Here is a 24429-nt window from a genome sequence, read left to right as displayed (position 1 = left end):
AAAAAATAACTGATCGATACTTAATATTAATAAAGTAAAATTTTTCTACATGTAACATTTATTAATCAGGATTGCAATTGGGCGAAATGGAATCCTCAGCAATTAAAAAAAGTAAAGTCCTCAAAATTACAAGTTAAAAAGTTTAAAAAGTGAAGAAGTTTTGGACATCCAAAAGAAATTTTTCGAAAACGAAGGCAAAAGGGCAGAAGAGCGAAATAAACTACAAAAAAGAAAACTGGAGTTGAAAATTGAACTTTTGCAACTTGAAATTGAACACAAACGAATACTTATTGAAAAACAAAATGATAAATAATTTTTATGATTTTTTAATGTAGTATTACTAATCTGTTAATTATATTATTTACAAAATTACTAATCTGTTAATTATATTATTTACAAAATTATAAACCGATATATTCCATTTGTTGTTGCTGATCAATTTGCAATTTAGCAAAATAGTTATTAATGAGATTGCTTATAGTACTTGAATTATTGGGTGATATATTTTCGTGAAAGTCCAAATCATCCGTATCTACTTCCTCGTATTCTGTTTCAGAAAGTTCTACATCTTTTTGAAGACGGCAAATATTGTGAAGGACGGCACATGCAACGATAACGGCCATGGTAGATCTTACTGATAGACGAATTCCAAGAGAAAGAACTGGAAAACGACGTTTGTAGACACCAAAGCAGCGCTCTACAACGTTTCGTGTTCGAATTTGGGACTCATTGTACAGATTCTCCGCTTCGTTGTTTGGATTACTGAGAGGAGTGAGCAGATAAGGTTTCACTCCATACCCACTATCGCCTAATAGCCAATAGTCTTGGAATTCCCTACATTCAAGTCTTGATTTAATCCTACTGTTATTAAAAATATTGCTGTCGTGGGCAGATCCAGGCCATCTGGCTCCAATATCAGTTATGACCAGATTAGCGTTACATATTGCCTGTAAATGGTGAATTGAACGAATTATAGATATATGGTTCAAAAACACCAAACTTACTTGCACATTGAAAGAAAAATAGCCTTTCCTGTTGCGGAATACTTCCGCTTCAGATCCGCCCGGTGATTGGATTGAATATGGGTGCAGTCAGTTGCACCTAAAACTTTCGGAAACCGTGCTATTTCATAAAATTATGCTGAAGTTCTTTTCATTTCTTCCTCATTTTTCGGCATGCAAATAAATTTTTTAGATAATTTCGCGATTGCAAATGACACCTTTCTAACAACACGACATGCAGTTGGTACACTAACACCGCAATAATCCGCCACCGTTATTTAAAAGTTACCACTTGCATAAAATCTAAGGGTAAGAAAAACCATCTCACTGACGGACAGAGCATATTTCCTGCGGAAATATCAATTAAATATTTTACACATATTTATTGTATATTACCTTCTCAATTTTGGCTCAAGGTCATCCTTAAGTTGATTTATGAGATATTGCGCTGTTTATTTTGATACCCTATATCACGCCTTAAATTCTTCATTTCCTAAGTTTAAGTGATTTTTCCGCGCCTTATATTGTCGACTATTTTTGATGCGTATATTGTAATACACATTATTCAAATGTGAAAATTGGCCGATATTTTCAATTTCAATTTCAATTTTATTTGCCATTTTTTAAGTTCATTACAAATTATTAAATTTCGTAGATATGGCTTACTCTAAATATATCAACAGAAAATAAACCTACTTAAAAACTAGTTCAAGTATACAAAAACTTAATAAATTAACGTTGCTGTAGACATTCCACAAGCAAAACCTTCATAAAGTAATTTTCACAAAAATCAAGAACAAAAACGCCCCGAAAAAATTAGAACTATTATAAAAAAGGGCTTATATCATAAATGTTATAAAAGACTAAATTGTTATATACACCTTAAAACTAAATCTAAAACTAAATTATAACTAAATTATTTACATATGTACAGAGCTGGTAAGTGTTTATATTTACACCTAAAATCAAACATTCCTTATGGTGTCATTGTGTTGTGTCATAGACAATATCATTAATATTTAATGTATTTATTCTTCTATGGTAGAAGAGTAATTTTTCGTCGTTATAAAGATATCCCCTCTCCTTTAAGATTGGGAGGGCTGCCACTGGTAGATACTTGATGTTTAAAAGATTGTCAGGGTCCATATCGAATCTTATAGAGTCTTTAATAAGCCTATTGGACATGTCTCCATTCCTTCCAAGAAATGAAAAGCATTATTAATCATAAATTTATCCACTCTGTCTATTTCAGCCCTATCATAGATGAGTCTGTTTGCCGGTCTTCTAATATTACCATCATCATCAATTCTGTTCCGTAAACCAAGACAAGTTCGAAGTATTTTCCGTTCCCAACTTCTTATCCTTTCCATCTGGTTTGATGATATTAAATACCATGCCGGGAATGCATAAGTAATTAATGGTCTAATTAATTGTTTATAAATTAATAATTTGATTTGTGGAGATAGACCATTCCTCATTCGTAATAAACCACGATAAACGAAATACATTTTCTTTGCCTTTTCCAAAATTTTGTCTATATGTCCCACAAACTTTAATTGGCTATCAAAAGTAATTCCCAGATATTTAATCTCATTATTTACCTGAATGCGTCCTTCATTTATCCCGTCATTCACACAAAGGCTAGGAATAAAATTTCTATAATTCGGGTAGACATCACTTCTCTTACCAGTAAAAACTATTGCGTTACACTTTCCAATATTCCATCTCATTCCCCATTTAGCAAAGTGCCCACCCAAGGTAGCCAAATATGAATTTAATTTATTCTCTGTTATTCTAGCATTTGCCCCTGAGCATGCTAGGATAATATCATCAGCATAAATCCGCAATTGCGCCCCAGAGGGAGGCCCAGGTATATAACTCATATAAATATTATATAGGGTGGGGGCCAAAAGGGAACCTTGAGGGACACCTGCCAAAATTAGTTTACCAGTAGATAAGACATCACCTATTCTGACTTTCAAACATCGATCGTTCAAAAAGCTGCATATCATTCTACACGTTATCCTATCAAAACCAAAAGATTGCATTTTATACAATATACCCTTATGCCAGACCGTGTCGAAGGCCTTAGCAAAGTCCAGTCCTGCAACAATAGTACCCCTTTTGTGATTTAGTCCGTCTGTAATAAATTTTGAAAATGTCCCAAGTGCATGCGTTGTTGAATGTTCACGTCTAAAACCAAATTAACAGTCCCTAAGTAAATTTGTTCGATCCATAAAGTCCTCCATTCTCTTTAAAATAATTGCCTCTAAAATTTTTCCAAAAGGGGATAATAAAAAGATTGGTCCATAATTGTTGGGACAAGAAGCATCTGTGCCAGGCTTTTTAACTGGAACAATCAGAGCACGTTTCCACGCTAAAGGCCGGTACTATGTTCATTCTTGCGAAAAATTTTTATGGAAACCATTATTTCGCACATAGAAAGCGGCGTTTTTTTAGGTAGCTTGGAGCGCTATTTTACAGGGAGCGATATTGGATTAAGTTGGTGGTTGTTGCTTGTTTTTACAAAATAACATTTTATTTTTCCTTGGACAATTGATCTGCTATTCCTTTGATCCTTTGTATAGTTTCGGAACAAAAATATGGTCCGTGTTTGATTTATAAACCCGCACAAATAGTTTTTAATAAATAAATTATTTCTTAATTCACATTGCAAATGGCGCCGTGCTATAAACGTCAGTTTTTCAACACGAAAAAACAAAGTATCAAAAATGGAAAAAATTTCGCAAATTTTTCGCATTTTTTGATTTTGTATGGAGTTTCAACGCGAAAACCGAACAGAGTACCGGCCTTAAGGGAAAAGAGCCAATATTTACACAATGATTAACTAATACTGCCAAAAAAAACAAAAATGGTGTTGCCGGCTCTCTTCAATGCCATATCGGGGATACCATCCTCCCCGCAGGATTTTTTGGCAGGTCTATGTTTTATAATTTTACCTATTTCCTCTGGTTCTATAAATCCCGCATTTCTCCAGGAAGTTCTATCCACAACTGAAATAGAATCAGCGCGAAAATTTTGGCAGAATCTGACAGTAGGTGTTTCACATGCGATATCTTGTACTGCATTTTCTACAGCCACTCTTGTTGGTTCCTCAATATTTCCATTCATTCTAAATGAATTCCTAATGAGATCTGCCTAATATAGCTAAACCTACAGCTCTCCTGACTTTACTATATGTCCTGTTCTTTACTTGATTGCTATTTAAAAATTTCCTCATCCTTTCCTTTTCAAAAATACATATCGAACCCTCTATAATCCTATCTAAATTTCTTATATTGGCCCTAATCACCGGTATATCCGTTCGATCACATCTACGCCTCAATACCCTACATAATCTCTTCCTTTCCCTTATAAATCTTAAAATTCTAGGAGGCAAATCTCCCAATGATTTATCTCTCCCCATAACTTTTGGGACCGTTAAATCAATGGCCTCTTTAAAAACTAAAATTAGACCCTCAACACATTCGTCAATTTCAGTTTTGTCAACATTTCTGTCAACCGGCAACATTTTGTCCTGAAGTCCAATACTCATTTTTCTTTGAAATTGATTTATATTCATTTTATTAAAGTTATAAAATGTACGAGGTTCACACGACATACTTTCTGCAGCAATAGGTGGGAAATTTAAGGCCAAGTGATCTGATTCATAGTCTATTGTTAAACATTTTGTGCCCAAGGGGGGAGAAGCACCCGGCGAATGAAGAAACATATCTATATATGAGCCGGAGGCGGGACGAGTCGGAGTATTAGTCCCACAAATTTCTAAGTTAGGACAATTTATTATAAAATTATGTAATAATCTGCCCCTTGAATTGGTGACATCACCACCCCAAGATGGGTGTCTGGCATTAAAGTCGCCCCCCAAGACAACTTCTCCTCTTGTACATAAATCCAAAATGGAATCAAAATGTTCAGGAACAAAACGAGTTCCATGAGGCATATATCCTGCTACAAAAAATATGGGCCTGGTATTCCTAATCCATATTTTAACAATACAAAATTCAAAACCATCTGAAATTATGGGTACCCTTTCACATTTTATGTGCTTCTTAACTAAAATAGCCGTCCCACCACCTCGATTGTCATTGTCCCTGTCTTGTCTAAAAATATTATAATTGTCCATTGTAAATTTTTGTCCAAGTCTTAGCCATGTCTCTGCCAAAAGTAAAATATCTGGGTCATTTGTCTGTAAATATAATTTTAAAAAGTGTTGTCTCGTAATAGATACAACCGAATTTACATTAATAAATATGCATTTCAACATATTATAATCCTTTCATATGAAGGAGCAGCCCCAATAAAGCACTGGCCCTACCCTCCGAACTCTCCCCAATAAACACAGGATGAGCGTTTTTCAAATACAACACCTTTTCAGTTTGAGGATAAATATCATTTTCAACATAAATTCAACTTGACTTGAAACAAGTCATCTTCAATACATTTTCAAATTGTTTGCGGATCACTTCCAAACCGCCAAAATATTGACGAAAACTTTGAAAATGTGTTGAAGATAATTGGAGAAAACTTTGACAAAACACTACCATGAAAAGCAACGAAAAAACCACATGGTTTTCAATACTACTTTGTGCAACGAAGTTCGTGGAAGAAATAAAAAAATGTGGAAATTTTTTGATAATCAATCAACTGAAATTTCTTAAAATATTTTATAATAATTGGTAAGTAAAAATAAAACACGAAATGAAAACTTTAAGGAAGTCACTAAACTCAAATCTCTTTGCAGACAACTAAAATCTTTGGATGCTGCTGCTTGGAAAAATTAAGAGGCTGGTTATGCTTTCCCATACCAACTGGATGATAAATCACATCGATAGTTTAATTTACATCGCATCATCGGTTCAATTTGTTATTTTGTGAATTCATATTGCTAAAAATTTATTCTAACTCTCTGGCCAGCACGTTAGTTGCAAATTGCCGGAATTTTAATGAATTTTATAACCATTTTGTGACACCAACGTTCTTGAGGAAATCGAATTTTCAGTTGGAAGAAATACAAAAATACGAAATATTTTGGACAATAGACTGGAATTAATCCAAAAAGATAACTATAATTGGTAAGTCAAAATAAAAAGTGAAATGAAAACTTAATGGAAATCACTAAACTCGATTGTTTTGCAGAAAACTAAAATCATTGGATGCTATATTCTTGGAAGATGTTGGCCGATGAAAAAATGATGAAAGAAACAACAAGGAAAAGTTTCCAGAAAACTTTCAAAGTGCAACAATTCCCATATCAAGAACTTCTGGATGAAAATGTGCATTACATCAATTTACATCCCGTCATCAGTTTCTTATTTTGTGAATTGCTCTTGCTGGAATCTATTACAACACGCAGGCCAGCAAGTTCCTCGATAGTAATTATTTCAAACTGGCAGCATATTAATTAATAATTAATTAATAGTTATGTGACACCAACATTATGGAGGAAATCGAATTACACATGTAAAAATGTTTAAGATATTTAAAGTTGTATTGATAGTTTTATTTATTAATAGTTAAATAAGATAATTATGTTTTGATTGGTATTATATTATTATTTTTATATATTATTAATGTTATTTTTAATACTATTCTATTTTTTACCGAAAAAAAATTAATAAATTATACAAAATCCCTAGAAATTTAGCGTTGACTTTCAGTTAGAAATGGGATTGAATTTCATACAAATTGTGGTTAGAAAATATTCGCAACAATATTAATTTTTAATTTGTCTCACATTGAAAACTGTTTGAGAAATTATTAAGCAGCGATGCATTGCAATTTGGGGATTACAATTGAGAAATTATTGCTGATGTGTTGAATTTTACTGTTGAGGGTAATGTCTGTTTTTTGTTGAGAACGCGATTTTCTCAACAATTTCTCAACTTGAATATTACCCTAATCCTTTGAAAAAATGTTTGAAAAATTATTGCATTTTAGTATTTTTCAAACGTTTGTGTTTATTGGGTATAGATCTAAATTGTGGAGCAAAAGAATCAATGTCCCTTAATAAATCTAAAATTCCTTTACCGTAAAATGCCACACAGTCACGATGAATAGTTTTGCCCGCAGTTATAGCACCACCATCGGCCATTCTGCCTGGAATTGATGCTGCCACCCGATATTCATTTTGTTTATATTATAATATACAAAAACATTTGACATTATATTCCGGTTAACTGCTTAACTACCAGAAAAAAACTCAGTTAAATTTAACGATTAATTTTCAGTTAATGATGTCATATAATTTTTAAGTGAACTACCTGAAATTCATTTAGAGGTAACGGAGACTTTAACTACCAGTTATTTTTAACGGACCTACATGAAAATGGCCGTTAGTTTAACTAAATTTTTATCAGATAAACGCGGTCTTGTCACTGACCTTTTATCATTGCTTTTTATTTTTGTGGCACGAATTTCATGTCACATGAACTCATTATTCAAAGGACCTTATAGTTTACTTTGATTTTTGATGAAATTGTGCTGCCTCATGCATAATAAATTCATACTCAAAGTGCACCATAAATATTTATTAACTCAATTTGTCGGGTATGAAATCTAAGGGCCGTTTACACTGAGTGAAAACTCCATTTTATTAATAAACAAAAGGGCTGTTTTCTTTTAGCACTGGATACCCTAAGCCGTGAAGGACTAAAAGAAAACAGAGTACTCGTTTATGCAGGACATCTCCAAAAATATGCAACACTGTCATCAGCTGTTCAAAAACAATCACAGCAAATAAGTGAAATCTTGCATTTTTAATGTATGAAATGCTCCAATTAGTAATAAATATTTACTGCTACGATTATTTATGACACTATACCACTTTGAATTTTACGTTTTTCGATAAATTAGCCACAATAAAGTGCTATTGTGAATCGATGAAGCGTCACTTTATCAAAACAGAATCTGGCAAGATCGGCGCGACTTGCACTGATGAGATGTTCTGGATAGAACACCAGTGCAACGATGTTCTGGATAGCCCATACAAATGTTGTATCCAGTGCAAAAAGAAAACAGCCCTAATGATAAAAACCCACAATTTTAACAAATTGGAATTATTTTTTCGAGAAAATCCCGGGTGACAGCCCCAAAGGTAAGTACTATGTTCGGGTTTTTCACCAAAACACTAAACTAAAAATACAAATATATTTGTGAAGACGTTTTTGTTTTATATTTTGCTCAAGTCTTACCAAATAATGGATGAAAAAGATCCAAGGAATTGATTGCAAATAATTTTATATTTCTAAATTAATTAATTAAAAAAGTAACCGTGAAAACATGCTGGTTTTCAGCTTGAAAACTGAACATAGTACTCCTCTTAAGGGTAGGTACTATGTTCGGTTTTCGAGTTGAAAACCACTTTATTTTCGCGATTACTTTTCTTTAAATAATCAAAATTATAAATAAAAACAAACTTATTCCTGTAAAGTCTTGCCGAAATCTAGAGGAACAAGAAACTACGCATCAATTGTGTTAATTTGTCTGCTTTATATTGAACTGTTTTAATAAAGTAACCACGAAAATTTCAACGCGAAAAGCGAACATAGTACTTACCTTTATTCGGAAACAAGAACAGAGGAAATATTTGCTGACAAATTTGTTTTATTTGTTCGTCGCGGAAAAATGTGTCGCCTGCCGCCTATCGCTATGGTTATATTTACACACACATTCTCGGACTACTTTTTTGTTCATTGGATATGCTACATTACCTCGTATACTCACCATTATAACAACACAACTGTTAAAATTCTCCCATATTTTACCATAGTTATTCAATAACTGTGAAAGTATTCGTTATTCACTTGGCCAACATATGTATCGGCTGTCAAATTGTCGAACACTGGTCATTCAATTGACAGTTCGAACGGAACAGCTGTGCCTATCGGATGTTATTGAAAGAAATTTGATAAGTTGCCGTAGAAAAAAAGAGTGTATAAGCGGAATTACGAGTTAATTAATAAAAAATAAAGGATTGTTTTAAATAACAACAACAGCAAAAAAGGATATTCATATTGGGAAACTTGGCGTTTTTTTACAAAATCAAATCTCATACTTTGTGCGAAATCCAGATAGTGGAAAAACATAAAAGTTATTGTTGCACAGAAAAACTTGGAGAAAAATCCAAGAGCAATAACATTTCCACACGACAAAAGAGTTTTCGCCTGTGATTGTTTTGTGTTTGCGTTGTTAATTTAGCTAAAAGCTAAAAGTACCTTTGCCAGACAAACGGAACGTGGTTTTTTGATCTGCCTCAATTATACGGAAGGAAAATTTAGATATAAATTAAATAGTGGAAGTGCAATAAATTATATAATAATTGACGGAATTTGTAGATTGGCAATCGAGTGGTATTAACAAAATTTTAAGTTTTTTGTTTTTGTATTTACTTCCCTCTCGTCGTCGTCCATTTGGTTATATGACGTTTGTTTAGCTATTTTTGGTGAAATTGTTGTTCAATACCACATAGTTCGCGTACAAATCCAACAAACCATTGGCCAACAATACCGTCACAAAAAAAAAAAAATAAAATCAAAACAACAAAACCAACTATTGGAATCTTACAAAGTATATGGATATAAAAAATAAATAAATAAGAAAAACAACAACAACAAAATAGCAAAGCGAGGAGTTTGTTACGTGAATTTTATAAACAAATCCAAAATACCCCCGGTATCGAAGAAGAAAACATATAAAGAAATCATTTATCGAACGACGTTGCCTCAATGCCACGAAATTAAAAAAACACAAAAAAAAAAAATGAACAAAACTTGACAAATGAGTGATAATTACAAAAAGAAACTTTTTTCTCCCATTGATGCCAAAAACGCACCTTAAACATAGCAACTAATACGAAAGTGTTAATCCAATACCTAATCCACCAAGATATTGGGACATCACAACGCAACCGGGATAAACATTATTAGTTTCCATCCATTTAGTCATCATATAGTTGGCAGGCATTTTGGACAACATAAATAGGTATGTGATAATTTTACATCTTTTAATTTCTTTTATTGAGGCGTTTGTTTTTTTTTATTAATGAAAGCGCTTGTGTTTTGTTTTTACATAAACGAGAGCAAAAGTGGTCTTCCAGCAACACTGTGATTATATTCATAAATGGAACAAAAACCTAAGCAAATCTGGGCTACAATTTGAAGACTTCAGTCTTCAGTCAATTTTATGCTCTAGTTACCCAGATTTGATTGAAAAAGGGCAACCTTTAATAAATTGGAACAAAGATGGTCTAAATGAGGCAAAGATGTGGTATTGTTAGCAGGGCGACTTCAGCATTTTTCATCAGCCTCGACTCCGGCTCCGGAGTCGACTCCGGATAATATAACTAAATCTCATTTTAATACCACTAATTCATAGTTCTATTGTGGGGGGTTGCCGTAAATGGATCGATATAAATTATTGTATTTATTTATGTGTGCAACAAAAGATCTTAATTTAACATTTGATGCAAATTGAACTCTATATTTTTGAACTTTAAGGCAATGTCGGTCCTATGTTTAATAAATAAAATAATGATATAAATATCCATCACAATGTGAGCAGATACCAACAGTCTTCAGTATATGTATTTGTAGACAAGTAAAAAAAGTTCAAAGTCGGACGGGACTCATTATATTATACCCTTCAAAACATTGTGGACCAAAATTATTGATACCATCTCAAATCCTTTAAATATGTTGCTAGCGATATTTAAAGGTTTATATTCCCATATGAATAAATTTGAATCTGAACCAATTTAGACAAAATTTTATACACTTCTACAAAATCTATTTACTTAAAATTTAAATCTAACGTTATGGGACGAAACACAATTTAATTAAAAACCAAATAAGGAATGTCTGAAGTCGGGCGGGGCCGACTATAATATACCCTGAACAACTTTGTATTTAAATTTCGATAAAATCTAAAATCATTCAAATTTGTTGAGTTTATGTTCCCATTAACCAATACTTTAAAACTGACCCGATTTGGACAATATTTCTGTCAGACTTCTACAAAATCTTTGGCACAGCTAATGCCTTGGGCACAGTGTGACGTAGGCTATAAATATGGAAAATATTTATAATTTTTTAGGTAATTTCGCAAAAATGCATTTATGAGTCATCAGTCGATAAATATGTATTTATTACGGCCATTTTCATGTAGCCCCCTTAGGCTTTAACTGCCAGTTAACAGAAAGAAAAATGGCAAAATCTTTTCTCCGGTTAACTTTAACTGAAAAATTTTGAGCAGTTAAGTTTCTGGCATATGGAATATGTACGCAAGATGACAGATATGTACATATCACGGTTTAAAAGTTCGTTAGCTAACATAGCACTAACGGAGTTTCATGAAAATGGGGGCTCAGTCTATTCAGTCCATTGTGATACCACATTGGTGAACTTCTCTCTTATAACTGAGTGCTGCCCGATTCCATGTTAAGCTCAATGACAGCTCCTTTTTATAGCCGAGTCCGAACTGCGATCCACATTGCAGTGAAACCACATAGAAAGCTTTGAAACTCTCAGAAATGAGGTGGGATAATCCACCGCTGAAAAACTTTTTGGTGTTCGGTTGAAGCAGGAATCGAACCCACGACCTTGTGTATGCAAGGCGGGCATGCTAACCATTGCACCACGGTGGCTCCCTATTAGAGATATAGGAAAATTTGAGTAATTTGTACAAGTTTTCGACTTTAGCAGAGAGTATCAGTGAGCATCAGTAAGAAATAAAATTTTGAGAAAATTTGCTATATGTTAGAAATAAAAGTTTGAGAAAATTTTCTATAGAAATAAAATATTGAGAAATTTTTCTATAGAAATAAAATTTTGACAAAAATTTTCTATAGAAACAAAATTTTCCATAGAAATAAATAAAAAAAAGATCAATAGAAATATAGTAAATAAAATACTGACAGAATTTTCTATAGAAATACAATTTTAACCAAATATTCTATAAAATTAAATTTTTTACAAAATTTTCTGAGTATAAATCAGGCCAGGTGTATATGGGTGCTATATAAATCTGAACAAAATATGTTGCTAATGCGAATGTTAATAAATTCGAACAAGGATGGTCTAAATGAGGCAAAGATGTGGTATTGTGACAACATTAAGATGGATCAATGCAGTGTGTCTTATATGTATTGCAACCAATTGCAGGTTGCTGAAGTTTACAGTTTGCAATATCATTTTGACCTGTGGCATTCAAAAATAAAGTTATGGATGTGCAAACGTGCTAATATAATTCCAATATAATTGGATGGAAAACCATAAGTGGCTATCGTTAGATTCATCTAGCATTTCCATGTGAATATCTTGTGTTTCTTGTACCAATGCTCGTTAACGTGCACCGGCAGTGCAGCATAGCATCCAAAAAGTTAACCCTTTCACTACCGAAATAAACCTAATGTTAAAAACTTATTTTTCTTCTATTTTTACTTGTTTAGTACAAGCAAGTAGAACAAAAATTGTCATTTTGAAAACCTACCTCAATGACTTCAAGAGCTATATGAGCTTGTTCTGAAAACTTGATTCTCGAATTGTGACTAAATGGCCTCACGAAAATAAGCGCTATTTGGCCTATAATATCTTTCGAAGTGTGGGAAAAAATACAAAAAAGAACCCGAAAAAGTGTCGGCTATAGTTTTTGTATAAATGTTCATTTTCTAGAAACATACAGAAAATTTTAGACTAATTGTCTCAAATTTTCGTATTTTTTGTTTATTGTTAAAGATGTTTATAAAAATGTATTTTAGACCTCACCAATATGGACAATATTTATAGCTTATTTAGATTAAAGCCTCTACTTTAAAATAAAATCGAGAAATAAATCGAAACTAAGTGGAAAAACAGAATTTGGTGTCTATTTCGATTGTCCTTCTAAGTGGACATCGGTAGTGAAAGGGTTAACGAAGAAACTCCAGCCTGTCAATAATATCAAAAAGTATCACATTTAATGGTACAAAAAAAGGTGGCACAAAAGTATCACCGCTTGAAAAAAGTTGTACAAGGTATCTTTAATATAGAGGTGTTCATAATTAGAAAGCGATATGGTAATTTGAAAGCCAAATTCAACGCGATGCACAAAAAGAAAGACTGGAAAGAGCCAAGGAGATGCTTTGGTGCAGGGAAGTGGTCTGTCACCAAATTTGGTTTGAGATGTTAAGCCATTCTACATAGAAATATAAAATTTAGTCAAAATTTTATTTCTATAGAAAATTTAGTCAAAATTTTATTTCTATAGAAAATTTAGTCAAAATTTCATTTCTATAGAAAATTTTGTCAAAATTTTATTTCTATCGAAAATTTAGTCAAAATTTCATTTCTATAGAAAATTTTGTCAAAATTTTATTTCTATAGAAAATTTTATTTAAATTTTATTTCTATAGAAAATTTTGTCAAAATTTTATTTCTATAGAAAAATCTATCAAAACATCAAAAATTGTACCAATCTACCAAACTGTACAAAATCTACCATTTTTGGTAGAATTCTACCAACTATGGCAACCCCACAAAAAATGTTGTTGTCTTCCATGATGCGCCGATCATGGTTACCCTTTATTTGGACGACTTTTAGAGAGTAAATAGCTTCCTCAAAATTATTATAGAAATCCAAAAAATAGCTATGAAAACATTGCGACCATGGGTCAAAAATAATGCCGAATATTATCGGGAAATTGTCTTAAACACAGCATTGAAGATCTGGGCAGTTATTCATTTCGACGCATATCAGGGACCAAAGATCGAAAATCTCCGAATCTCAATCCTTTGGATTATTCGGACTAGAGCATAAGGTTGACACTAAAATAACCAAAATGTCTACCATGTCTGGTCAGCGCTTCTCCGGGTATAGTACCATCCCCTGAGTCGATATAGCGATGTCGGCATGTCTGTTAATACATTTTTGTTACGAAAGTCTTGATCGCTCTTGTAATCGATCCCTTTAAATCGATCCCTTCAAGGCCGAAAACAGTCCACCCATCTTTTTGGTTTTCTTATAAGAACGAAAATGCTGATTAGCTTTTTTGCAGGAATGTTTGACTGTAAAACATGGCACCATGAGTTCGATCCATCCCGGTTATGAATAGCTTTTCGAATCATAATTTGAGCCACATATTCAAGAGATAAACTGAGAGACTTGCAAGCAGGAAGAGACAACTATACAAGTCAATGTATATTCTATAAATATAATTCCTCGAGTGATGACGCGATATTCTAGGAAAATACATTTTTTCAGTTTGTCGTTCAAGAAAAAAATGTAGCTCCAAATAATGTTGCAAATAAGTATTTTCCACATGTTACATGTTAGCATGCTAATGTAAAAGTAATCAATAAGTATTTACACCTTTTTAAAATATCAAGTTACCACAAGATTACTTTGTAAGGAGAGCTTTAGGTGAGCTGGACTGACAATTTTGGCAAATTCCCTCGTCTTTTCAACTCCCTTTGGGGAACTCTTTTTGAATTTCCATCAGAATTCATGGGCAAGAGGTGTAAGTTTAGGACAACTATTATGACAAGTAGTCAAGAATTTATGAAACCTTCTAAAATTAAACTTCCTTACCATGACACCATAACGAAATGTAACGACTTCAGCCCCAACAGTTCTTTTTGTTATTTTTTGAAACTATATTTCTTACTTTAGTTTTATTTCAGATCATTTCCGTTTGTAACCGAACGATATTTCTTTTACATTTCCCATTATATCCATCACTTACACACATTCTCTTATACACCTTTGACAAAATAAAATGAAAATTTCCGCTTATTAACACTACCTTTCAAGCAAAGCCTAGCAAAATGATTTCCTTACAAATGTTCGGGACTTTCATACATTACATGTGCTTAGCCTTTTTGTTGCAATCCTAGTCATAGACATAATTCACCATAAATATAACCCACGTCCTGGATCAAATTCCGTTTACTGCATCTACAGATGCTTCCGAAGGGGGACCTCATATGTCGATCTGCCAGACATGGTACTCGTTAATGTTATACTTGCTCCTTGGTGTGATATTTAGTATTTTTGTGTGGAACTTCGATTTGTAATACGTATTATTTATGATGGCAATTGTGATTTCTTTGGCTACTGCCTCATTTTTGCTTCCTTTAAGTAGCTAAATGTATGATGCAAAAAAAAAAAACAAAAACACCTAGGCGTGTGTCTTTCTTTTTGCGACAAAAAGTAGGAGTTATCGGACAGTGGTAATCATTATGAAATAAGATGGCGGTTATTAATATTTATTTAAATTATGGAAATACATTGGTAGCCTGGTCTCATTTTCTTGTATTTCTCTATTGAAAATGTTCCCAATATTTTATTTCTATAGAAAATTTTCTCAAAATTTTATTTGTATAGAAAATTTTCTCAAAATTTTATTTCTATAGAAAATTTTCTCAAAATTCTATTTCTATAGAAAATTTTTTGAAAATTTTATTTCTATAGAGAATTTTCGGAAAATTTTATTTTTATAGAAAATTTTTTCAAAATTTTAAAACTATCAAAAATTTTCTCAAATTTTTTTTATAGAAAATTTTATTTCTATAGAAAATTTTATTTCTATATAACATATCCAGAAAATTTTATTTCTATAGAAATTTTTTCTAAAAATTTTAATTCTATAGAAAAATTTCAAAAAATTTTATTTCCATAGAAAATTGTATTTCTATAGAAAATTTTCTGAAATTATTATTTCTACAGAAATTTTTCAAAAAATGTTAATTCTATAGAAACATTTCAAAAAATGTTATTTCTATAGAACATTTTCTCAAAATTTTATTTCTGTAGAAAATTTTCCGAAAATTTTATTTCTCTATAGAATTTTTTTCAATAGAAAATTTTATTTCTATAGAAAATTTTCTGAAAAATTTATTTCTATACAAAATTTTATTAAAATTGTATTTCTATACAAAATTTTATTTCTATAAAAAAAAATTCTGAAAATTGTATTTCTATAAAAAAAAATTCTGAAAATTTTATTTCTATAGAAAGTTTTTCTAAAAATTTTAATTCTATAGAAAAATTTCAAAAAATTTTATTTCCATAGAAAATTGTTTTTCTATAGAAAATTTTCTAAAATTTTTATTTCTATAGAAATTTTTAAAAAATTTTAATTTTATAGAAACATTTCAAAAAATGTTATTTCTATAGAAAATTTTCTGAAAATTTTATTTCTACAAAAAAAAAAATTCTGAAAATTTTATTTCTATAGAAAATTTTCGCAAAATTTTATTTCTCTATAAAATTTTTTTCAAAATTTTATTTCTATAGAAAATTTTCGGAAAATTTTATTTCTTAGAAAATTTTCTAAAAATTTTATTTCTATAGAAATTTTGCCGGATTTTTTTTTCTATGGAAAGATTGTCAAAATTTTATTTCTATAGAACATTTTCTCAAAATTTTATTTCTGTAGTAAATTTTCTCAAAATTTTATCTCTATAGAAAATTTTCTCAAAATTTTATTTCTATAGAAAATTTTCTCAAAATTTTATTTGTATAAAAAATGTTGTCAAAATTTTATATCTATAGCAAAATTTCTCAAAATTTTTACTTCTATAGAAAATTTTATTTCTATAGAAAATTTGCTCAAAGTTTTATTTCTTTTGAAAATTTTCTGAAAATTTTATTTCTCTATATAAAAAATTTTATATCTATGGAAAATTTTCTGAAAATTTTATTACTAAAGAAATTTTTGTCAAAATTTTATTTCTATAGAAAATTTTCTGAAAATTTTAATTTTATTTTCATAGAAAATTTTCTAAAAATTATATTTCTATAAAAATTTTTCTGAAAATTTTATTTCTATGGAAAGATTTGTCAAAATTTTATTTCTATAGAAAATTTTCTGATAGAAAATTTTCTAAAAATTATATATCTGTAGAAATTTTTCTGAAAGTTTTATTTCTATGGAAAGATTTGTCAAAATTTTATTTCCATAGAACATTTTGTCAAAATTGTATTTCTATAGAAAATTTTCTAAAAATTTTTTGCAAAATTTTATTTCTATAGAAAATTTTCGGAAAATTTTATTTCTTAAAAAATTTTATTTCTATAGAAATTTTTCTGACAATTTTATTTCTATGGAAAGATTTGTCAAAATTTTATTTCTATAGAAAATTTTCTCATAATTTTATTTCTATAGAACATTTTCTCAAAATTTTATTTCTATAGAAAATTTTCTAAAAATTTTATTTCTATTGAAAATTTTATTTCTATAGAAAATGTTCGGATAATATTATTTCTACAGAAAATTTTCGGAAAATTTTATTTCTTAGAAAATTTTCTAAAAATTTTATTTCTATAGAAATTTTCTGAAAATTTTATTTCTATGGAAAGATTTGTCAAAATTTTATTTCTATAGAACATTTTCTCAAAATTTTATTTCTGTAGAAAATTTCTCTCAAAATTTTATTTCTATAGAAAATTTTCTCAAACTTTTATTTCTATAGAAAATTTTCTAAAAATTTTATTTCTATAGAAAATTTTCTGAAAATTGTATTTCTGTAAAAAATTTTATTTCTATAGAAAAATTTCGGAAAATTTTATTTCTATAGAAATATTTCGGAAAATTTTATTTCTATGGAAAATTTTCTCAAAATTTTATTTCTATTGAAAATTTTATTTCTCTATATAAAATTTTGTCAAAATTTTATTTCTATGGAAAATTTTATTTCTACAGAAAATTTCTATGGAAAGATTTGTCAAAATTTTATTTCCATAGAACGTTTTGTCAAAATTGTATTTCTATAGAAAATTTTCTAAAATTTTTTTGCAAAATTTTATTTCTATAGAAAATTTTCGGAAAATTTTATTTCTATAGAAAATTTTCGCAAAATTTTATTTCTTAGAAAATTTTCTAAAAATTTTATTTCTATAGAAATTTTTCTGAAAATTTTATTTCTATGGAAAGATTTGTCAAAATTTTATTTCTATAGAAAATTTTCTCAAAATTTTATTTCTATTGAAAATTTTCTGATAATTTTATTTCTATAGAAAATTTTTGGAAAATTTTATTTCTTAGAAAATTTTATTTCTATAGAAATTTTCTGAAAATTTTATTTCTATGGAAAGATTTGTCAAAATTTTATTTCTATAGAACATTTTCTCAAAATTTTATTTCTGTAGAAAATTTTCTCAAAATTTTATTTCTATAGAAAATTTTCTCAAAATTTTATTTCTATAGAAAAATTTCGGAAAATTTTATTTCTATAGAAAATTTTCTGAAAATTGTATGTCTGTAGAAAATTTTATTTCTATAGAAAATTTTCTCAAAATTTTATTTCTATTGAAAATTTTCTGATAATTTTATTTCTATAGAAAATTTTCGGAAAATTTTATTTCTTAGAAAATTTTATTTCTATAGAAATTTTCTGAAAATTTTATTTCTATGGAAAGATTTGTCAAAATTTTATTTCTATAGAACATTTTCTCAAAATTTTATTTCTGTAGAAAATTTTCTCAAAATTTTATTTCTATAGAAAATTTTCTCAAAATTTTATTTCTATAGAAAAATTTCGGAAAATTTTATTTCTATAGAAAATTTTCTGAAAATTGTATGTCTGTAGAAAATTTTATTTCTATAGCAAAATTTCGGAAAATTTTATTTCTATGGAAAATTTTCTCAAAATTTTATTTCTATGGAAAATTTTATTTCTATTGAAAATTTTATTTCTCTATATAAAATTTTGAAAATTTTATTTCTATGGAAACTTTTCTGAAAATTTTATTTTTACACAAAATTTTGTTAAAATTTTATTTCTATAGAAAATTTTCTGAAAATTTTAATTTTATTTCCATAGAAAATTTTCAAAAAATTTTATTTCTATAGAAAATTTTCTGAAAATTTTATTTCTATGAAAAGATTTGTCAAAATTTTATTTCTTTAGAAAATTTTCTGAAAATGTTATTTCTATAGAAAATTATCGGAAAATTTTATTTTTATAGAAGATTTGGTTGAACATTTTATTTCTATTGATGATTTTCGGAAAATTTTATTTCTATAGAAAATTTACGGAAAAGTTTATTTCTACAGAAAATTTGTGGAAAATTTTATTTCCATAGAAAATTTTCTGTACATTTTATTTCTCTATAGATTTTTTTTCAAAATTTTATTTCTATAGAACATTTTCGGAAAATTTAGTTTTAGTTTATAAATTTTCTGAAATTTTTATTCCTATAGAAAATTTTCGGAAAATTTTATTTCTATACAAAATTTTATTTCTATAGAAAATTTTGTCAATCACACGGTATTATTGTGGGTATGTTAAAAATGCTCGATAAACTTATGTGCCACTTTCGAGTTTTTGAGATAGGCTTCGATTGACTTTAGCATTTTTCAAAATTGACTACTTGAATTTTGCATTACCACAGTGACGATCTCATCGGTTTTTCTCTCCAGTAAATGGTTTTAATACTGGCAAAAAAAAAAAACGAACAGACAAAGACCTTGAAAAAAATGGAGGTTTATCAAGAGAATGACTACCGAACAGATAACTTATGCATGAAAAAATGCGACCAAATGACTGGATTTTCTATTCCCCTTTAATACAGAATACAATTGGATTTAGGGTCATAAATTAAAATGTGTTTTAGGTAGGGTTATATTACTGTCTTACATTTGCACTTTCCTTATGTTCTGGGCTTGCAAAATAAAACGCATAGGGAACTCCCACACGCACGAAAAATAGCAAAGGGTCAGAACAATCTAGTAAAGGTCTGTGTGGGAAGCAGTTGGTGACTTGATTGACGCCGTGTTTACAAAGTCATAAAATATCAATTCTTGCTAACTCGCAACAAAGGCCAGACAAAAAAGCAACAACTATGGCGCATAAGTTGGATTACCTTTTGTCAACCAGACAATTGGGTATGTTAAGCCTTTTGAAGATAGTCCATCTTTACTTTACACAAATATAGCAAATATCAATTGCAAAGAAATGAGATGTATTCCCGCGTATAGTACAAAAAAGTGTGGGTGGAGGAGGGGAATATATTGGCGCCTCCGAAACAAAAATGAATGACAATATATTTTGGTATTTCCCCACCAAAATGGAATTTTGGACTTTTTCTTCATTTATGTCCAGGGGTAGTTTCTTTTTACGATTAATGCTTTTAAATTTCTAGAACCATAAAAAAGGGGGAAATAAACAAATATTTTTTAAGTGACATTCACCGAATCACCGAATAAGAACGTGTAATTTTTTCTATTATTTTAACCATACAAACATCAGGTTAAAATAATGTTAAGATATTTTACAAACATAATAATGTGTAATATTTTCTATTGTTTTAATGGGTACGAACAAAGTCTTCTTTTTATTCCATTTCAGTAGAATATTAAGAAGATGCTCTACAATCAAAAATTTGATCAAATAAAAAAATGGACTGTGATCCTAATTAAAAACGACGACTTGTCCACCTTTCGACATCTTAAAAATTTGAAAGGTCGACTTTTCGATTTTTTTAATATTTAAAAAGTTGGACTTTACTAATTATAAACTCTTAAAAGTCGACTTTTCAATTTTTTCAACATATGAAAACGTCGACATATTGAGTTATCGGCACGGTTGCCACTCGAGCTAAAACTAATCTACCAAAATTTGGAAAAAATTACCAACAAACTGCGAAATAAAAATGTCATTTGTTGAAATGTTATTAAAATTTTATTTCTGTAGAAAGTTTTATCAACAATTTATTTCTATAGAAAATTTAGTTAAAATTTTATTTCTATAAAAAAATTTGTCAAAGTTTTTCTTTTTTATCAAAATTTTATTTATATAGAGAATTTTATCAAAATATTTCTATAGAAAGTTTTGTTAAAATTTCTATAGTATTTTTTTTTTTAAATTTCTATAGAAAAATTTTGTTAAAATTTCTATACAAAATGATACCACAGTGGTGAACTTCTCTCTTATCACTGAGTGCTGCCCGATTCCATGTTAAGCTCAATGACAAGGGACCGAACGGCGTTCCACATTCCAATGAAACCACTTAGAGAAGCTTTGAAACCCTCAGAAATGTCACCAGCATTACTGAGGTGGGATAATCCACCGCTGAAAAACTTTTTGGTGTTCGGTCATAGCAGGAATCGAACCCACGACCTTGTGTATGCAAGGCGGGCATGCTAACCATTGCACCACGGTGGCTCCCAAAAATTTTTTGTTAAAATGTCTATAGAAAATTTTTGTCAAAATGTTATTTCTATAGAAAAATTTGTCAAAATTTTATATCTAGTTTGACAAAAATTATATTTCTATAGAAAATTTTGTCAAAATGTTATTTGTATAGAAATTTTATTTTTATAGAAATTTTTGTCAAAATTTTATTTCTATAGAAATTTTTTTTTTCAAAATTTTATTTCTATAGAAAATTTTGTCAAATTTTTATTTCTATAGAAAATTTTGTTAAAATTTTATTTCTATTATTTTATTTCTACAGAGAATTTAGTCAAAATTTTGTCAAAATGTTATTTGTATAGAAATTTTTGTCAAAATTTTATTTCTATAGAAAATTTTTTAAAAAATTTTATTTCTATAAATTTTTTTTTCAAAATATTATTTCTATGGAAAATTTTGTCAAAATTTTATTTCTATAGAAAATTTTGTCTATATTTTATTTCTATAGAAAATTTTCTCAAAATTTTATTTCTATAGAAAATTTATAGAAAATGTTGTCTAAATTTTATATCTATAGACATTTTGACAAAAATTTTATTTCTATAGAAAATTTTGTCAAAATGGTATTTGTATCGAAATTTTTGTCAAAATTTTATTTCTATAGATTTTTTTTTCAAAATTTTATTTCTATAGAAAATTTTGTTAAAATTCTGTTGCCTTACAAAAGTTTGTCAAAATTTTATTGCCATAGAAAATTTTGTCAAAATTTTTTAAAAATTTTATTTCTATAGAAAACTTTGTCAAAATTTTATTTCTATAGAAAAATATGTCCAAATTTTATATCTATAGAAATTTTGACAAAAATTTTATTTCTATAGAAATTTTTGTCAAAATTTTATTTCTATAGAAAATTTTATTAAAATTCTATTGCCATAGAAAAGTTTGTCAAAATTTTATTTCTATAGAAAATTTTGTTAACATTTTATGTCTTTAGAAAATTTTCTCAAAAGTTTATTTCTATAGAAAATTTTTGTTAAAGTTTCTATAGGAAATTTTTGTCTAAATGTTATTTCTATAGAAAAATTTGTCAAAATTTTATATCTATAGAAATTTTGACAAAAATTTTATTTCTATAGAAAATTTTGTCAAAATTTTATTTTTATAGAAATTTTTGTCAAAATTTTATTTCTATAGAAATTTTTTTTCAAAATTTTATTTTTATAGAAAATTTTGTCAAATTTTTATTTCTATAGAAAATTTTATTTCTATTATTTTATTTCTATAGAGAATTTAGTCAAAATTTTGTCAAAATGTTATTTGTAAAAAAATTTTTGTCAAAATTTTATTTCTATAGAAAATTTTTTAAAAAATTTTATTTCTATAAAAAATTTTTGTCAAAATGTTATTTCTATGGAAAATTTTGTCAAAATTTTATTTCTATAGAAAATTTTGTATATATTTTATTTCTATAGAGAATTTAGTTAAAATTTTATTTCTATAGAAAATTTTCTCAAAATTTTATTTCTATAGAAAATTTATAGAAAATGTCTAAATTTTATATCTATATAAATTTTGACAAAAATTTTATTTCTATAGAAAATTTTGTCAAAATGGTATTTGTATCGAAATTTTTGTCAAAATATTATTTCTATAGATTTTTTTTCAAAATTTTATTTCTATAGAAAATTTTGTTAAAATTCTGTTGCCTTGCAAAAGTTTGTCAAAATTTTATTGCCATAGAAAATTTTGTCAAAATTTTTTAAAAATTTTATTTCTATAGAAAATTTTGTCAAATTTTTATTTCTATAGAAAAATATGTCCAAATTTTATATCTATAGAAATTTTGACAAAAATTTTATTTCTATAGAAAATTTTGTCAAAATTTTATTTCTATAGAAAATTTTGTTAACATTTTATGTCTATAGAAAATTTTCTCAAAAGTTTATTTCTATAGAAAATTTTTGTTAAAGTTTCTATAGGAAATTTTTGTCTAAATGTTATTTCTATAGAAAAATTTGTCAAAATTTTATGTCTATAGAAATTTTGACAAAAATTTTATTTCTATAGAAAATTTTGTCAAAATTTTATTTTTATAGAAATTTTTGTCAAAATTTTATTTCTATAGAATTTTTTTTTCAAAATTTTATTTCTATAGAAAATTTTGTCAAATATTTATTTCTATAGAAAATTTTATTTCTATTATTTTATTTCTATAGAGAATTTAGTCAAAATTTTGTCAAATGTTATTTGTAAAAAAATTTTTGTCAAAATTTTATTTCTATAGAAAATTTGTAAAAAATTTTATTTCTATAAAAATTTTTTGTCAAAATGTTATTTCTATGGAAAATTTTGTCAAAATTTTATTTCTATAGAAAATTTTGTATATATTTTATTTCTATAGAGAATTTAGTTAAAATTTTATTTCTATAGAAAATTTTCTCAAAATTTTATTTCTATAGAAAAATATGTCCAAATTTTATATCTATAGAAATTTTGACAAAAATTTTATTTCTATAGAAATTTTTGTCAAAATTTTATTTCTATAGAAAATTTTATTAAAATTCTATTGCCATAGAAAAGTTTGTCAAAATTTTATTTCTATAGAAAATTTTGTTAACATTTTATGTCTATAGAAAATTTTCTCAAAAGTTTATTTCTATAGAAAATTTTTGTTAAAGTTTCTATAGGAAATTTTTGTCAAAATGTTATTTCTATAGAAAAATTTGTCAAAATTTTATATCTATAGAAATTTTGACAACAATTTTATTTCTATAGAAAATTTTGTCAAAATTTTATTTTTATAGAAATTTTTGAAATTTTCTATAGAAAAATATCGAAATTTGAAATTTTCTATAGAAAAATATCGAATTCTATCGAAATAAAATTTCGACAAAATTTTTTATAAAAATAAAAGTGATTTTTTTTTTTAATTTACGAAAATTAAAATTTTTGAGATTTCGACTTTTTAAATTTTTTTGGATTAGTCGCAAGATTAATTTTCGTCTTTTTGATTCATAATTTAAAAGCTGTTAGAGTGCTAAATTAATTCATTTCTTTGGTTCTTGAAATATCGACTTTTTCAAAAAATTTAAAAGTTGACCTCTTCAAAATTTGGAAAATTCGACTTTTCCAGTTGATCACATAAAAAATCTATAGCGCTGTTATCTTTCACACCATATTCAAATAGTATGGCCATCGCTCACTCCCAATTTCCCTAGATTTACAAAAGAAGAAACGGAAAAAGGAAGCAGGAAATTAAAAATTACTAAAAAAGGAAATTTTACACGAATGACAAA

The 24429-nt window shown here is 27.8% G+C and overlaps 1 protein-coding gene across 1 annotated transcript in view; it reads left to right on the top strand.

Annotated features, from left to right (window-relative positions):
• Nucleotides 1-8876: 8876 nt before the first annotated feature.
• The window catches only part of Hmgcr (HMG coenzyme A reductase), a 237467-nt gene continuing 221914 nt past the window's right edge, over nt 8877-24429 (top strand). Inside the window, exon 1 of the mRNA XM_075292246.1 lies at nt 8877-10004. The gene's annotated coding sequence lies outside the window, so the exon portion shown is untranslated. The remainder of the gene's footprint in view (nt 10005-24429) is intronic.

This window comes from Haematobia irritans, chromosome 1 (genome assembly GCF_050003625.1).
Source record: "Haematobia irritans isolate KBUSLIRL chromosome 1, ASM5000362v1, whole genome shotgun sequence".
Taxonomy (NCBI): domain Eukaryota; kingdom Metazoa; phylum Arthropoda; class Insecta; order Diptera; family Muscidae; genus Haematobia; species Haematobia irritans.
The sequence above is the reverse complement of the archived record's forward strand: the minus strand, read 5'-3'. Positions and strand labels throughout refer to the sequence as shown.